An 18610-nucleotide genomic window follows, 5' to 3' on the forward strand; every position below is an offset into this window, starting at 1 on the left:
CCTATGTATCTGTTCTTGTAAAGAACATTGTCTGAAGGATCCACAACCCATTGAACCCATACTGAATTCAACTCCATACTGAACATGCTTACTGATTAACAATCTGGGAGAAAGGGAAAACACATTTGCCTACCTAAACGTGTCATGATTGGAACAATGAAACAATATTTTTTTATTTACTGAACACTATTTTAAATGGTTAGATATAAAGCTTTTAATTCTTAACATTGCTCGACTACTCGGTGTTTGATTTAATCTATAACTGAAAACAAGGTATTAAATGACTACGTATTTGCACAGCGGATAAGATTACACATGCACACATACACATGTGTGTATGTATGCACACACCCCTACATAAAATAGAAAAAAAAGTTTTCTATTGTAAGTAAATGGAACCACTACGCACAAAAACAACAGTTTATTATTGGAAATTTTAATCATTGCATATTACCAATATTTCATATTTTGCAGTTGGGGTAATTGTAAGAAAAAAGTATATTCTTATCACCTTCCACCCACCCTGCTTAACAGTAAAAATCTTCCCAGAGAAGCAGCAGTAAAAAAATAATGGACTGGAGGGAGGGGGTCGTGGAAGAGTTGAAGCCTGGAAGACAAAAGGGAAATTAGCAACTTCAGCAAGTTTGAGTTCGATACATCAATATGAAGGGAACATGGCACATTAGTTTACCTCCCCTCCCCCCCTTCTTATGATTTTTTTTTAATATTTGCATATTTAAGGGGGAGAACTGTATCAGACTGAAAAATAGCAGCAGATTGGAAGTCCCGATTATAGGTCCAGGGAAAGTTTTAGCATCAGCGTTCCGGGAACAGCACTTGCTACCACGTACCGTGCAGAGGATTTGTTCTAAGGTCGGGTCCATTTTGGCAATTGCTAGAGCCGAAACAGGAAAAGTCAAATCAACCTTTCTCCTAACCGGTAAACGGGCTGGCGTGCAGCGGGAGGGTCTCCGGATCCAGTCATAAAAACCCAGGAACGAGATCCGTGTTCGATCTTCCTTGGCTTCCCTTCAGCGTGGCCGAAACTAAAGACGATTCTTTACAAGCAGGAGCAGGAGGACGCGTCGCCGAAGAGAGCGAGGGTACGTTACTTTCAAATCAATAGCCGAGCTCGGACTTCCAAAGGAACAAAAGGACGGTGTAAATTTGCACGGTTCGGCTCCAGAGAGCTACGCCCCCTCCCTTGTTTTGTTTTATTTAATTGGGGGCAAGGAATGAAACGGGGGTGGGGTTGAGAGAATAGAATAATCCAGCGGTAGGTTCTCTGGTCAATTGTACTGAGTCGCCGAGGTTTTGCGCGGACAAGAAATACGTTCTACTCTCCAAAGAGGTGGACGAAGAAAGAAAACTGCAGATCCGGCAGAGTTCAAACGCTTCGGCGCACTGCTCTCGGGCCTTGTCGGAAAAAACAAAAAAGGTAAGGAAGCCTTTGCCGTGCTAAGTCTTTCTCTAGCCCAGCGAAGATCTCTCGAGAGCGGCAGCCATCAAAAGGCTCTGCTGCTGCTGCTACTACAACCCGAAGGCTTCCAGCAGGCGAGACAGCATGCTAAAAAACCTCAAGAGATCTCTCCCAAATTGTGGGGATTTTTCTCTCCCAGCTTAAACGCATTTGGAACAATTTCGTTTTGCTTCGATATTCAATTGCTTGGTTCCCCCAGAATCGTGTTTGTTTTTTTTAAATTTTGCCAAGTAATAATGATCATTTTTCTTAATGAAAAGAAAGCGAGGCTGAAGTTATTTCGATATATTGAGCTGAGCAATAAGGCTACCACCCAAAGCATTTTGGGGCATTTTAAAATCAAACGATTATCGCAACCATCGCGCACAGGCAGAAAGACTGAGAAAAGAGGAAGGCGAGAAACAAAAGCGTGTCACTGAATTATTCAGTTTCGAGAAACCTTTTCCGTCCGTGAAAAATCAACCACGGTTCACCGTTTTAAACTGAACCCAAACAAACAAGACGGATTTTCTTTTTTTAATTAAAAAAAAAATCCTTATGAGGGATCCTAACGGCATGTTTCCCTCCACGGCAAAACAGTTACCATACTGTGCGAAAGATCAGTATACATGCGCACACCCCGGTTTGTAAATAAATAAAAATGCGTATTTTCTTTGTTTTCATTTTTCGTTTAATTTAGAACCCTGAGGAATTCAAGTATTTTATGACGCAGATCGTCTTGAACGTACAGCAGGAAGGAATCAAATTCACAAAGAACCTATTTGATTCATTTTAAAGAAAAATGGAGGCTACAAATTTACATGAATTCCTTTTGCCACAATGCCTATTTGCCACAATGCCCATTTGTTTTCCTTGCAAAGCAACCATTTACAGTTCTATTTTTTAAAAAGAGCAGACAAACTGATTAGAATTTCAGGTAAAAAATATGCGAAAAATCATATTTTTGTTAGCACTACACGGAGCAGTGCACAAAATTTCCAGGAAATAACCATTTAAAAAATAAAACACGAATATGGCTATATCTCATAAGTTTGCATTTCGTTAGAAACAATATACATTTCCTTTCCCAAAGAAAGGTTTTTTTTTCAAAAAAAGGTTCAATTTAGTTGAGGAATGGATACAATTGTTACATTTTTCAATCGCCAGGTATTTGCATTGCTTATATATATATATATATATATATATATATATATATATATATATATATATATATATATATATATATATATATATATATATATATACACACACACATATACATACATACACACACACAAACAAAGGTGGGTTTTTTTGTAGCAATGGTTTTATATATATATATATATATAAATATAAATGGTTTTTTATATATATATGGTCAATATTATATATATATATATATTGACTATTGTGAAGGTATCCATATTAACAATAAATCATAATTTATCAACAAATCATGAACGTTCAAAATGCTAAATAAATTTGTTACTTACTGGAGGGAGGGGTGTTCCTTTGCACAGAGGGAACGCAATACAATTAAATCAGTGAGTGGGATTTTGTTGTATTCCTATTGGTATTTGCACTGTGCTGACTGTTGCACTGTAAATGCACTGGCTGCTGCTCCTTGCAGAAAGGAAAAAAGACCCTGTCGCGAGCTTCAGCTTCCCCAGCCTCGCATCTCAGTCCTACAAGCAACTCTCCCTGCATACTAATAAGCTCGTGCCACTCACTCAGGGTGAGCACGCTCGCTGATTGGACGCCTTGTCCTCCACGGTAATAAGCTCGTGCCACTCTCTCTGCGTAAACAGGCTTCCCAATAGGTTGGCGTGGGGCCAGAGAACTGCCAATCAGAGAACAGCAGGACTACTACTCAATTCAATGGCGCCTAATTCAAGTCCCTACAGTTGCGCAGCTCCCCTCGCGCAGCTTCCCTTTGCTTAGCTGAATGGAAATGCGTAGCAATGCGAAGCGGGAGAGAGAGGGGGGGGGAGAAAGAGAGAGAGAGAAGCTTTGCAGAATGGGGAGCTAGGGAGTCCCACCAGAAAGCTGCTTCAGCTCGTAGGCAGGCACTCACGCCAATCAGCTGGGTAGCGAGGGATACTTTTTGGTACTCCTTTTGCTTTGATAAATTGGACGATGCGCTACAACTGCAAAACTGGGAAATCATAGCACTGTACAGATCAGGACGTCAGAGACTGCGTTGCCTGCCCTCCGGCAGCTTTTAAGAGTTACTTGACAAACGAAATGCCAAGAGATTTAGAGTGATTTAGGTCCTAAGTATGCTCTTATAGTTCACTGCGTCTTCACCGCCTGTGCATTTGTCTTTTAAACAATTCGAATAGGCGAATCACTTTGCCCGCCACCTTAAACGGGCATTTTGCAAACTCAGGAAAGTCCCTTTGCTAGGTTCTTGCTCACAAACACATGCACAATCCTTTGTGGTTTATCAAAACTGGAGTTTTGTTTGTAATCCGGTCGTTCTTTCATTTTCCTTTTTGTCTCCCACGCTTCACATTTCCGTTACGACTCCCTGCCCACCTCTACCCCCGCCGTTTGCACCAAGATATGCTGTCTCGGTAAATTGCCACTTTTCTTGTAAGTAGGTCAGTCACACATACACGTTTCCTACCTGTATGATACCATCACTCCCGAGGCCTATTTTAACGCAGAAACCACACGACATAAAGCCTTCAAACGACTTTGTACCGGCAATTGAGAGGTTAACCGCAGAGGCATTAGTTTCTCTCCCACCCCCTTCAGTCTTTCCTTCCCCACTTCCAGGAGACGCCTTGATTGGTTGGCAGTCTCCCAGCCCGCTGTCCATCACCCAGTGTAAACAAGGCGCTGATTGGCTGCTCGCCAGCCCGCACTGGGCTGCCTGAAAAAAGCAATTACTGGCCCCGCGGTTTGCAGGGGGCCCGGGGCTGGTTTGATGAAAGGAGATAAGCTGGGGACTGTTTCCAGCGCACACACACCCAATGCACTCCCCCCCATTCCCCGAGCCCACCGTCCCTTGAGCCAAAAGAAGGTCAAAGAGTGGAGAGGATCAAAAGGAGGAAAGAAAAGGGGAAACGGACTGAGTCCCCATTAGCGATTTTGAAAGTAAAGCCATTCATTCAAGCAGGTTTGGTGCATCAATCACCGGAGGGACGGGGGGGAGGGGCGGACTGATCAGCGGGGACTCCTCCCTTTACGGATTCGTGGTCTAAGGACTCTCGGCGGTGCAGCCACGAAGGATGGGGAGAAAAGCTAGAAATGTCTCGCTGTTCAATGGGACAAGGAAGAGAAGGCTGCAAGAGAATGTCGAGGAAGCCGCAAGCCGACCAAGCCGCCTTCTCCGTCTGGGTAGAACACGACGCTACGGCAAAGTCGATTTCATATGCCCCGATGCACGTATAACCTCGGTCCAGAGCTTCCCAAATTTCAGACAGAGGAGCAAACTAGATCCATCTTGAGTGTGCAAAACTCTGCGCCTCCGGGAGAACGTCCAGCTTTGGCATAGGCGGAATCTATAGCGAAGCTAACCGGGAGAAATGTCAGTTCCATTGATCGAACGAGGTTGAAGGACGTGTGTGTGTGTGTGTGTGTGTGTGTGCGCGCGCGCGCGTGCGTGCGCCCACACAATACCATGGCAGCGGCTCGAAGGCTCAGAATTCTCTCCAGCCCCCCCCCCATACTCATGATTACGATTATTTTAAAAAAAATTAAAAGGAGCCTAATTGATTTAAAAATGCAGAATAAATCAAAATAACCCGTAAGAGATATTAGATTACAATGGAGCTATTCATTAACTAGAGGAGTGAATTAAATTAAAAAGCAGCGAGTGAACATGTGTGTGTATACTCCCTGCTTATGTCAATGCCTCAGTTAAATGAGAGAAAACTTGCGTTTTCCATGATGATGATGATGATGGGTTTACTGAAACCACACACACGTTGAATATCCAGAGGGGAAAGAATTATTCCAATGTCCCAACCCGCTATGTGCTGATAAAATACTCAGTTTGGATCAGCACCTTCGAAGTGATGGTGAGAGTTTTCGGTTATTAACACTACTGCTGCTCTTTATAACACATTGTTAATAGATCAATTATTGTAAGTAACTTATAATAAGCATCTACAGTTTGCAGTCTTATACCCAAACCCGACAGAGTGTTCGAACAAGATGAAACCCCAAGCATGCTAGGCCCCAGTTACTTTCCAGATATTTTAGATACAAAATTTACATGGAGACCCTGAGAAACATAGACTTTCTGCTAATAAATATATTTTCCAAAAAGAAATTACAAGCACATGAAAACTGAATTTTGAAAAGTAGGCAGGGGAGTGTATAAATTCTGAAAGGAACCCTATTTGTGGCCAGAGGGAAAGAGGAGGGAGGGACTGGTTCCTCGAAATAGGAGTTGAGGCTCTTGAATTGGTCTCATAAAAAGTGAAAGCCGAGAGAGGGAAGAACTGGAGAGAGAGAGAGAAGAACTGAAATCAAAGGCACTTTTCAACTCATCCATTCTGCCAGGAACACAAGGCCCTATCAGAAGACCTACAGGTTCAAAGCAGAGATTTGAAAGAGAAAGAGGCCATTCTGCAGGCTGAAATTAAAATGGGGAAAAAACTACACTTGCAACAGCAAATCTGACATACACACACGCACACACACACACACATATGCATATATACACAAACAGGAGAGAACGATAAAGCTGTGTGTCTATGTATGCGCACGGTGGCCTCCGAAAGACTTCAACCTGCAGACGATCTTGCTGTTTATCTAGGCCCTCTGCCAGAACATTGGCTGGTAGGCGTGGGAAGGGGTCAGAAGGGATTCAGTTGGATCTGTCTGCAAGGCAGAATGGGCCTTACCAAAAAAAAAAAAGCTGTAATGTCTGGATTACATCGCCACATTGGGACAGGATCTAAAATACCTATGAAGCAACTTTCGATTCATGCAGATTCTTCTGGGGGATAGGAGCAATGGTGAGACAGAATTTATCTGCCTAAACGATCCTAGGTCCTAAATTTTCAAATAGCAAACCCAAAAGAAGAATAGGGACTGGGAGTTTTCATCTGGTCCTGCTGACTTAAAATGTTCCTTTAACATGCCCTGCATTTCCATCACTGGATTGTCTTTCTGCTTCCCCTTATTCTCACTCGGCAGTGAGAAAATTTCTCACTCAAGATGGGCAATGGCTTCCTAGTCAAACCAGACCCCACCACCATTTCCATGGACAGAGAGCCCTTCAGTTTCCTTACATTGGCCCTCCAACAACAAGCCAGTGGGATGTGTCTGCAAGGCAGAGTGGGCCTTGGTATAAGAAATCCTTGCTGTTTTCCAGGTTTGGAGTCTTAAAAAGACTTAAGGAAGACTTACAGTTCCATGTCTTTCCCATGCAAAAGAGGAAATGCCACCTCAGGGTACTCTTGTCTTTTGCGATGGAAGAAAATTGGCTCTGTTCAGACATTACAGACACAAATTGCAACATGTGAAGAAGGGTGACCCTCTTGATCCTAAATATATTTCCCTGGAGTAAGTAAGGCTGGCTACTTTGGTCTGGATTTATTTATATTTATTTAATAGGGATTATTAAATTATTTATTTGTAATCTTGGAAAGCTGCGCAACAGCAAGATCCCCATCCTATTTACCAAGAAATAAATGCCTGACCGGCCAGGAATCCCTTCCCAGCATAGCAAAACTGTAGTGCCAATGTCACTCCAGAAGAAGTCACTTGTTTTAGTTAGGTTTAAGACAATTGTAAGAAGTCAAAATTAAGTCTAAGGTACATTGGAATCTAGGTAACCTTTTTCCAGGCAGATGTAGCTGGTTTGTAAAAGTGGCAATTCCCCCCCCCCCAGTCCCCCCCCAATCCTTTAGCTTTGAAAAAGATAGATTTCTTGGCCTGGTGCACAGAACTGCTCCTCTTGGTAAACTTTCATCAGGAACACTGATCCAGGAGAGGACTTCCTCCACTGTGTGAGGTGTGTGTTTATTATCATTTTTTTTGTTTGTTTCAAAGCACACAGGGAGACGGGTGAAAGTTGGGGTGCAGGAACAACAGTAGTTCCAGATTTATTTTGTTGTGGGTTGGGGCCAGGAGAGAAATGGTTTAGGGTGTTTGTTCTTTCAGGTGGTGTTTGGTTGTGAGTGCACCAGATCTCTGCAAAAGCAGCAGTTGCCCTGCAGTGGCAAATGGATGGAAGGGTAATTAATGCAAAGTGACTGATTGCTCTTGAAGAAGGCCGGTCCAGCAAAGGGGATTGTCCCTGGTCACTGAAGCGTCCAGTGATTGACAGTCTTTTTTTTCCATCTCTCAGCCTAGGGGCAAAGGACCTCAGTGCTGCATATTATCACCAGTTTAAGCCCAGAATGGCAAAATCTCAGATTGTTTGAAAGCTTGCTTTTATTTTGATTTTAAGATGACTATATTCAGTCTAATTGTTATTGGACTAGGGAATTAAGTATTATTTTGTTTGAAAATTAAAAACAAATGGCAAGGTCCCAAATTAAGAAATAGGGGTAGGGGAGAGAAAAAGAGAGAAACAAAGCACAGCCAAGTAAGGCAGAGGTGGACCTTGGGGCAGATGAACTCAGCTGAAGAGAAAGGAAATGGGGGAAACTGGCCTTGGGTTGGTTTAATATGTAAATAAATTAGCTTCCCCACACCTCTCATTTTTTGTAACCCTTTTAAATTTTGGATTAAAAATATCTTTGGATTATTATTTTTAAATTAAGATTAAAAAATCCCATTCCTCAATTTATTCTTCACATTAAAAAAAATGAAAGCAGACTTTAAATTCCATGGCTATTGATTATATCCTATATTTTGAATACCAACTTCTTTTGGTTCTGCAGTCTTTTTTTTGTTAAAATGTTTCTTTCTTTCCTTCTTTCTTTCGCCAGTTGTTAAAACAAATAATTTTAGACAGGAGTGGTGTATAAACCAGGGGTCTGTTGGCAAATTACCAGTAACCCATATTCTGCCTACTCACTTACACAAAACTGGTGATGGGGAGGTTTCTTCTTTCCTTCCTTTTTTTTTAAAGCAATCCTTTTGTATTCCTGAAGTGAATGGTACCACCCGGAGGGAGGGAGGCAGGCAGGCAGGGAAACTCCATCAAGCTTTTTGATAGGCCGAGAGACATTGTCAGCAAAGGTTAGAGCTTTTCCCTTTCCACTATTTTTTAAAATCTGTCCGTGGGTAACAAATGTTTTTAATTTAACTGAAGCAGAGCATCAGTATCTCTATGGCTTGCTCTGTATGAAGCAGAAGATAATGCAGTTAGAAATAAATATTTAGAGTCGCATTCATCTCCTGATTCAACTCTACCTTCCGGTGTGTGTATATATGTGTATGTGTGTGCAGAAATGATTTGTTCACACACACCCCTTAAGCCATGCTTGTTTTGGGGTTTCCAGTGTTTAAGGGGCAGATGGGGGAAGTTAAAAATATACAGGTTCAGGGAAAAGCACTAAGAGTCCTGGATTCTAGGTCACAAAAGCTGGTCTAGGCTCTTCTTGGGGGATAATCATGCTCTGTCCTCCTACCATCAGCTTTCATTTGGTCGGTGGGTGCTTACTCAGAAGTAAGGCTTGGATAAGTTTGGCTTGCAGTTTAGTCTGGCTCAGGCCTCAATTTCTAGTGCTAGTCTGAACTTTGCTTACCTCAGAGGATAAAGATCAAGAGGATTTGATTCGCCTCCTACGGCTAGATTGAAAAGCCAAGCTCTCCATCCCCACCCCCACAAGCCTTCTTACTAGAATCAAGGCTCTGTCAGCAAAATCCCCTCTGTCTTTTAGAAAGTGCATGGACTCTAGGGGGAACTAGACTAGAACTGGCTAAAGCAAAGGCTCTGCTAAACTGCTGTTTTCAGCCATAACGCGCAGCCTATTAAAACAACACTCTGGAAATGGAATGGAATGGGTTATGGAGTCGTGTGAAGCACATTTCCCTGAAAGGCAAAGGCGTCCCAAACTGCCTTTCAGTTCTGTTTGAATCTAGGCAACAGCTATTTGCAAGATTCGGGTTTGGTGAGCAAACCATGGTTTTTTTCCCCCCTAAGGAATGATTGCAGGCTTCCAAACCCCATCAGCGCCCTGGAATATCTGGCCATTTCATCCTCAACCTAAAATTTAAAATGATAATGTGTAACTGTGTTGGATTTGTCCCCTCGCTAGCAACAATTCTAGTGGATGTTCTTTGGGAACAGGAATTTGCCTGCCCTCTCTTTACGGGTATTCACTTTCCACATTATTCAGGATTAAGTTCAAGATATATTTTCCTATTTTGGTAAATATTTACTCAGTGACCAATTTATACCTTCCATGTTGTAACTAAAAGTACAGGGAATTAGATTCACCTTGACTCCAGCTTTTAAGCAAGGTGGCCTGGAAGAAAATAACAAAATCTCTTCTTAATTTTGCTCAAAGTAGCCAACATGGAAACATTCTTTTCATGTCTAAATGAATATGCAATCATTTTAAATTCTCAGACCTCAGCTAACCTTCACACTCTAGGGAAGTGTGCTAAAATATTGCAATTTAATATTCTTCCATCTGGAAAAATGGTGTGTGTGTGTGTGTGTGGAGAAGAGGCAGCAGCAGCCAGGGTGGGAGTTTCCTCCCCCAGTATGTTAAATAAAATTATGGATTAACACAGCACGCTAAATAATTGCCTAATAAGGGCTAGGAAACGCAAATCTTTGCATTTGGGTAATTGTATATTGGACGCCTCGCTTAATGCAATCGTTTGGGTCGGGTTCATTGTTCCATGTGCTGTTTGGTCAAGGAGCAAATTAGAAACAATTTCTTGGCTTGAGTTACTCTTCATTTTTGTAGCACATACAACGTTCCCTGGAAATTGGGAGGAAGTGGCCAGGAGGGTGAAATCCATTCATCCCATACTCGGGAGAAATGTCCAAAGCGATCTGTACTCTGGCTGGTCCCGTTCAAAATTTACACGTGCTTTGTACCGAAAGGAGCTCTAGGTTATAGCGAAAGAAGCGGAGGCTTGCGGCCATGCCTCCAGGCAGTTGACGAGTCGGGCTGAGATCAGGCCAGATCTAGTCTGCTTTCCTCGTTCCATCAAGCAACAAGAAGTCGGCTAAAGCAAGGCACGACCTCGCGATCCCCCACCCCCCGATCCTTTTCCTAAAGGAGAAAGGGAACCGAGCACGTGCTACGCCTTTGCTGCCAACAGCGCCGTGCAAACACGTCCTGTTTCCTACGATTACTGAACAGACAACTCCTGGCCGATACAAAAGGTGGGAAAAGAAGGAAAAACATCTCTCCTTTCACACGCACCCCGGCCCCATTTTAGCCAGATCCACTTCGATCCAAATTGTTTCGAACAGGAAAGCGAAGCCGGAGGGTGGGAAGGGAGCAGAGGAAAGGCGAAGGAAGACAACCGCTCTTCCCACGGCGTAACATAAGCTTCGCCAGGCTTCGAACCCCGCAGAGCTTGACCCACTTTTCCTCGCAGACCTCGCGCTGGTTCTGGCAAGGGCGCGTTTTGTTTTGTTTTGGAACAGGACCTTGGCGGGCTTTACCCGGAAAGGGCTCTCTAGGAGATCGGAGAGGTCTGCTCACTCGCCATTGGGCCTAAAGGTGATCGGCCTTCCCTTAGTCCGGCGTGAAAGTCTAGGCTTCTTCTTCCTTGCTTAGTTCCACGGGCCGAAAACTGCCGCTCCTCATTTCTTTCCGGGAGGAGAAAAGGGGGGGACGGACTTCAAGTTAAGGGACGCTTTGTGAGCACCCCGAGGAGGAGGAAAAACTCTTAATGCTGCTGTTTCGGTTAAAAAGATAAATCTCGCTTTTAGGACAGGGTGGGGACGTTTTTTTTCTAACAAAACACCTTTAGTCTCAATCAAGCACCGTTTTACTGACTGCATCAACTCAGGAAATCTTTCTCTTTCCTCCTGCAGCCCCGGAACACCCCCCCCTCACCCGCCATTAAGGGTCGCTTCATCTCCTCACCCAATTTTCCTGGAAGGTTGACTATTAACTGGCCGGATCGGCTTTGGGGAATATTCCCCCTTGTGCAACCCGACAGAAAGTGGAGCTGCTGACTGTTCTTTCTTATCCTAGTTCCTCCCACTTCCCTCAGAAAGTCCCCCTACTAACTTCCACAGAATAAATACCCAAACCATGTAGTCAGGAGCAAAATTCTTGATTCCTGGCTCTCTTTTATGGTTATTGTGAAGTTCCACCAACTTCAGCAAAGAGAGGTTAAATTAAAAGCGTGGGGTCTCCTCCCCTGATCTCCTCCTGTAGTCTAAATTGTTCAATTGTCATTACTACTATCATCTTATTATACGCTACTACTCTTATCATCATCTTCATCTTGCAAAGCAGGGCTGCAGTTTTTTATTGCCTGAAAAACATTATTTCTCTGGCATTCCAAATTGACCTCCATGTGGAATGCCAACAGGATAGATCATTTTATTTAATCTTGCTTCCACCCTATTATTCAGTCAAAGGAAAGCGGCAAGAGCCAAGAACTTTCCAAGAGGCTTCTGTTCCCAGTGGCTTTTTCTCCACATTTCCCAAGTCCAGTATTAGTGCAAGCAGAAAATGAAAACCTTTTTAGAATTCCTCTAAATTCTATAATAGGAATTTTATAATCAATAATAATAAAATAATAATAGTATGTGATCAGCCTTAATACAATTATAGGAGGATGAAACCTGGGAAAGTTAGCTAGTACACAATGGAGGTCTTAGCAGCAACAAAGACATGATTAAAGCAAATTTTTGTGTACCTTGATCTGGACAGTCCAATCAAAGAAATAAAGGAGGAGGAGGAAAGATGTGAGAACGGGGATAGGATAACCATTTTTTTCTACCAATCTGACCCAATCAAGATATTTAATTGATTAAACTGCTATTTCTCCATCTCCCAAGACAGATGCATTTATCTTTCTGTGTTTTTTTGTAGAGGGGTATTTAGGAGGAAGCAAGAGGTTTTCTGTCTTGGTCAGGGAAGGGAATTCTCACCCAGATCAAGTACAAAGAGTAAACTGACAAAGTTGTTAATCATAGAAATCTAAACAGATAAAAAGTTTATATTGACAAGCCAATATTGCAAAGTTTTACTACACATTTTATACAACACAGAGTGATTTTCCACAAAAAAGGGGTTTTTATTCAGACAATGACCACTGATAATTACCAAAGATTTGTTTTGCACATTTCTTATGAACATATGTTTATGCCACCAATCCTCATTACAATTTCCACTGTGATTTTGCCCCTTGAAACATGCACATTTATTAGTCACAAACCTAGCAGAGTTTATTAATCACTCAGACTTTCATATGCTAGTGCACACGCACGCACACATACACAAACATACACTTGATGGGGTGAGATGTAACCAGTGGATCTAGTGTACATTTCTCTGGCCCAGCCTTTCTCCCCCAAAACAATATTTTTTAAAAGTATCCAAGAGCTTTCAATCCCCTAAACCTTTAGTTAAAGCCCCTGTTAAATGCAGAATTGTAATTTGTAGTTAAATATATCCCAGTGTGTTCACACACTGAAAGTATAATTGAATGTGTTTGTTGTGTGAGGTTATCAAGGAACTAGCCCATCTGGGTTAAATTAAAGCAAGCTTAATAAACAGTGCCAGGCCTAGCCAAATCTCTTTCACTCTTTCTTTCCATTCTGGGGATTGGATGAAGAACATTTTTATTCCAGGCCTGGACTTTTTCTGCAAATTGGAAGTAGACTAGTATTTGGAGCAACCATTATTAGAACATTCAGAGCTGAAATAAGCCCCTTTTCTCAGTATTTTGGGGAGCAATAGAGAACCCCTGAACCTTTTCATGAGGTGTACTTCTGCCAATGAAATATTCACACACACACGCACACACACAAACTTTCCTCTGTGCTCACCTGCAAATATAGGAATGTTCATACTCAGATCACGCTTGTCATCCACCATCCTCTTTATAGCCAAGAGACAACATAATCCAAACAAGATTTAGGAACAGGGTATGGTGTGTGTGTGTACATGTGTAGGGGATGAATGTGTGTGTGGTGTGTGAATGAGAGGCCGTTTTCCCACAAACATGTTGTGACATGTCAAAAGGGTGCCTGTTTTGATAAACACATAATTAGTGCCAGGATGTGTGTGTGCAGCTGGGTAGAAAGGCATAACTTAGATAATAGCCAAGGCAGCACATATCCAATCGGAGCGGATTTACAAAACGGAACTTTTCAAGCAATCATTAAAGCCTCTTTCGCTGAATTGGGGGTGAGCTAGTTTGGGTGATAGGGTGGGGGGAGAGAAGCAGAGGAAAATGTGCAGCATATGCAAGTGCGTGCACACACAAAGAGAGGGGGATTGAAATGTGAAATAAATGTAAAAATACATGGGGAAATTTGGGTGTTTGTGCAAGGGAAAAACTGAGGGAGAAAGGCTTGATTTCAGAAGGTGCTGCTGGGAAGCAAAACCAGCCTTTTTTCTCCCTCTGCCCTGTTCCCTTTGGGGTTAACTGGGGAGGGGGTGGGAGAGGGGAAGAAAGTGGCTGTTGGCGCTTAACTACTTTTATTGTTGTGTAAAGTGAAGGCCCTGAGGTGAAACTGTGGTGTGTGTGTGTGTGTGTGTGTGAAAGGGGGGGAAAGGGGGGGAGAGTTATGGCAAGACAACCACTTCCCCAGCCCAGCTGCTTTGCTTCTGTGTAGCAGGCAAAATCTCCACCACTTTTGGTTTTGTGGAGGATCCGGAGCTTTTTCAAATGCTTCCAGTCCAATAGTCCCTCAACCAGAGTCCCAGACCACAGAAGAATGGAACAAACTTTTGAGCTTCCTAGAACTCTCCATCCCTTTACAAAAGGGCATCCTTTTTTTCATCTCCATCCTTTTCCAGAGTCACCAACCAAGTGGAAAAAGACGTGGTAGGTGAAGTTCCTAGAGATGGCCCTCACCCACTGCTCTGTAAAGGAAGACCGGTCAATCTTATTCCTTGTTTGGATCCCACTCTCTGTTCCTGGCTGGGCTTGTTAAGGAACAAGGCTAACTAATTTAGAGTTCTAATAGGAGAAGACTCAAGGAAAGGAGACCCCAGGACAGAATGCCCCTTCTCTTTTCCACGCCCCACCCTGCTTAAATGTTAGCTTTGGGAACTGTGTGGACTCAGCTCCACTTTGGAGAGATTATCTCTTATGAGGGGCCCATAAATGAGGATCCCTCACTCAGGGGCCAGAGGAAACATTGAAGCAGTAGGCGTGAGCTTAAATGGACTCCAGAAGATGGTAAAGGACAGGAAGGCCTGGAGGAACGCTGCCCATGGAACTTCGCAACAACAACTACTACTATTTCTGACAACACATCTCTGCTTTTTGCTCCCCCCCCAACCTTTTCAACCCGAGCAACTTTTAGCTGGCTTAACTTCAGGTTCCCCAAATGGGAAAGGGCCTGAAGGTTTTGCAACAAATTGCTGGTGAAAGGCAAAAAGTTCATAGAATGCAGCCCTGGTGACACACATTACTGCTTTGCAAAGTTCTGAGCTTTCCTTATATTCTTTCTCTAAAGATCCAGAATTCAGTGGAAAGAGACACATTTCTGAGGGCTTTGCCACATCGTGCATCTTCCCCTCCTGCTGATGAAATGTTGGTCTAGTTCTCCGAGTGGCCATTCATACACCATTGTTATACTAGTCATTACAATGCATCATGTAAATCTCAGTGAGCAGAGGGGATTTTTAATTTTGCAGTTTCTCTACTTCAAAAAGATCAAGACCAGGTTTTGCAAATGACTTTTCCTGATTCTCTACCCCCCTTCTCCCTCCCACCCCCCAGGGAGGAGGAAAGGTATCCATAATTTCCACCTTGGCCCCCTCCCTCTTCTAAACCTCAGGTAATAAATGAATGAAATATTGCCTGTAATTAACCCAAGAGAGCCAGGTTCCATCCAATGCTCGGGACAGAGAGCTATTATGATTTTAAAAAAATTCTTCCCTCTCCTCATAGGATACAGAACAGAAATTACATTTTGCATCCTCCGTCTGAAGAACTCTACAGTAATGGAACGTGGAGGAACAAGCCGTAGCAAGAATCGGGGAAAGAAGAGAGGCAAAATTTGATCCTTCCTTTAGGAACAGAAGACTCCTTTTTGCTTTAAGTTTTTTTTTAATTTACGCGAACTTTCCTCCCTTCGCGCCCCCCCAAAAGAGCTTTGAGTTTCCTGTGGCAAAGGGGCGGAAGAAAGAAAAAGAAAAAAGAATCCCTGCTCTCGCCGGACCCAGAAAGAGCACGAAAAGGCAGGGAAATTCGTCAGTTCCAGGCTGGCTTTTGTGCTTTCGCTTTGGCCTCTGCAGACAAAACAAATCCCCGCCTCTGTCTTGGCGAGGGAGTTCCTGCGGTCGAAGAACCAACCCCACCGACTGCGACTCCCGCTCCACGTGAGGTGGAAGAAGCCCGGCCAGCCTCTCTCTCTTTCTTTCCCGCGCCCCGCCAGAAACCCCCTCCAGGTGCCGCTTGGGCCTTGGACCCAGTACTTCAACCAAACGGGCGCCTCCGTTGGACCGACCCGAAGCAAAAGAAGCCCGCTTCCCCGCTTCCCCTTGGCGCAAAGGCGGCAGAGGAAGTCCGCCTTAACTCCCGGAGCGGCAGAGCCAGCCCCCTCGCAAGCCGGAGAGGAAGTCGCTTGCAGCGGATCCGGAGCACGTTCTCCGCCAGCCATCTTCCTTGCCTTCTTCCCGGTCCTCTCCACGCCCTCCTTTTATCCGCCTAATCTCCTCCGGGAAGGGAACCCGCCTTTTCTCTTCAGCTTTTCGGGCCCGAGGCGTTCAAGGAGCAAAAGGTCCGCGGGTAGGTCGGGGAGAAGAGGAGCCAGAGCGGGCAGGCCTGCCGGAGGGGGGAGTGGGGGAGGTGTATTTATCCAGCGCCGGCCGTCTCAAGCGGAGAGGGATCCCTTCCCGCATCCAACCACTGGCAGGCCTTTTCCCCATTTTGAAAGCAAAAAAAAAAAAAAAAGTCAAAAACCGAAGAACGATCTTATCTCCTGATCGCCCTTGAGGATCACATTGTTATCAAAGCATGGCAGGGAGGGAGGGGGAAGGAGGAGATGAAGCCCTTGTCACGGTTTCTTGGAGGAAAAGGCGGCAAAAGGGACCCCCACCCCAACCCACCCCCGAGAGGCAGAGCAGTAGGCAAGAGAGACGCTTCCTGGGTTCCCCAATATTCCCGGCGCCCTGCTTTAAAAGGCACCCGGGCGATCAAGGCGCTCGGGAGCGCTGGGCCGCCTCGCGGGCCAGAAAGAGGCCTTCGGGTCATCAGATCGACCTAGAGATCCAGGCGTCTCCCCAAAGGGCAGGAGCGGTCCGCGAAAGACGGACCTGCGGGTTGCTCTTAAGTCTAAGGGGACTCCTCTGGGCGAGATGCTTCTCTCTTCCGGCCGCACCTAAAGCTCGAGACGAGCCAGGCCCGCTCTTTCGCTACTACCTCTTTTTGTTAACGGAAAGTCAATGCCTTTAATTAAAAATCGTTAAATAAATCCATCTCTTTACTAGCACAAATATACTTTCTGTACCGAGTTTGCAAAAGATATCGACAGAAACTCGAGCGGCAGGGTCCGGAGATAAGTTTGATTTCACAGAAGGGAGGAGGAGGGATGGGGGAGCAAGAAACAATGCTTTTTTAAAATCACACCCATCCATATATCAGGTTCTTTAAAAAGAGAACGACTCTCTCCTTTTAAAATACATTTTCTTTGCATATTTTGTATTTTCGTAGGGCAGTCTTAATGCACGTTTATTCAAAAACAAGACTTACTGTCTAAAATAAGGCTTAAACCAGGATCAGTGTGCTATGACTTAATGTAAAACTGCCCACTTACACAGAAGTAAATGCATTCACTCAGGAGTAATCAAAATTCACAACTGTACATTGTCAATTGCTCTTCTTTCTACTGGAAAACAAACCAGCAATATTTAAATTAAGCAGATGAGAGTCAGAGTTAGCCGTTTGTTTTTTGTGATTCTAGTAAACCGGCAAATGGGTTTTAAAAGATTTTTGCAGGTAGCTTCAGAGGACAGTTTTAATTGTAGAAAGAAAAATGCAGCTGTGGTTTGATGGAAAGGCAATTTTTAAATATCTTTTCTGTAAGTTGCACTGTGGCAAATTCTTTTGCACTTGAGCTGCAATTTTTGTGATTTTTTTCAGAAAGCAAGTAGGTTGTGTCAAATTTTATTAGAGCAATTTGAGGTTTCCAGGGTAAGAAGCTTTAAAAAGTAGAAAAACATGGACTCTTAAATTTGTAATTCAATTTTAAAAAAATCCAGTGCTCTATCCAGCAGTCTGAAGTTTTTCTATTTCAGAATTGAAAAAAGGGTAATACTTATTTGCAAACGATTTTGATTTGATGGAAGCCTGCAAAAATGTGGGTAAATTTCCAGCCACCAAAATTTGAATCTATTTACAAATGAGATGATATCCAGTAGGAAAAGATCTATAAAGTTTCATTACTTCTTTTAAAATTGCTTAAAAAGGAAAGAATTAGTACATGGTTTCTTCCTTCTCTTTAAGCACAGTGGTATTACTTAAACGAAATAAATTTATTTTTCTTAAGGTAGTACATTTTCAGGATAGTATTAGTGAAAATGGGATTTTGGAATAAATACAGAACAAATTGTACTTAACGGGATAGTACTATATTGTTTTTTTTGTTTTTGTTTTCTTTATAAAACATTTTTTGCTTGGAAAGAGGAATTTAGCTAATAATGTGAGTTTTCGAAGATAAAAGTGCAAGAACCTTTATTAAGTTACACGAAAAGAGATAAATGCAAAAATCGCCCTAGGAATGGACTTGCTGTGACAAAACAGCCTGCAACGGTGGGATGGAAGGAAAAGGCGACATTTTTCCCACTTCAGAATTAAATCGGCGCAAATGGGGCCTCCTAATAAAAAAAGGAATATCAAGAAAGACAACACGTCAAAAGAAAAAGAAGAAGAGCAATTTACGCATGCAAAACAGCAGGCGCGGACGCCGCAAAATTACTTACAGATCGCTGCTTTCCTGGGTCAACGTTCCGTTTAATACGCCACAGACACCAAACAATCCAAAGGAAAAACCGACCTCCCGGCAAAAGAGTCAGGGCACCCTAACAGGAAGGGCACCCAATCCGAGCCATAGGTGAAAAAAACGCCGTCTTAGGA

At 43.4% G+C, this 18610-nt stretch overlaps 1 protein-coding gene across 5 annotated transcripts in view; it reads right to left on the reverse strand.

The window, feature by feature from the left end:
- The window catches only part of BAHCC1 (BAH domain and coiled-coil containing 1), a 130171-nt gene that overhangs the window by 109867 nt on the left and 1694 nt on the right, over nt 1-18610 (reverse strand). For 2 of the 5 annotated variants that reach the window (XM_083354144.1, XM_083354140.1), the window contains exons 1-2: nt 2953-3121; nt 852-1416 (exon numbers count right to left, since the gene is read on the reverse strand). The exons of 1 other annotated variant lie outside the window; for it this stretch is intronic. The gene's annotated coding sequence lies outside the window, so the exon portion shown is untranslated. Of the gene's footprint in view, nt 1-851; nt 1417-2952; nt 3128-18610 lie in introns of those variants that run through there. 2 more of the 5 variants (XM_083354141.1, XM_083354143.1) reach the window with 2 other exon arrangements.

Source organism: Vipera ursinii, assembly GCF_947247035.1.
Source record: "Vipera ursinii genome assembly, chromosome: 2".
NCBI lineage: Eukaryota > Metazoa > Chordata > Lepidosauria > Squamata > Viperidae > Vipera > Vipera ursinii.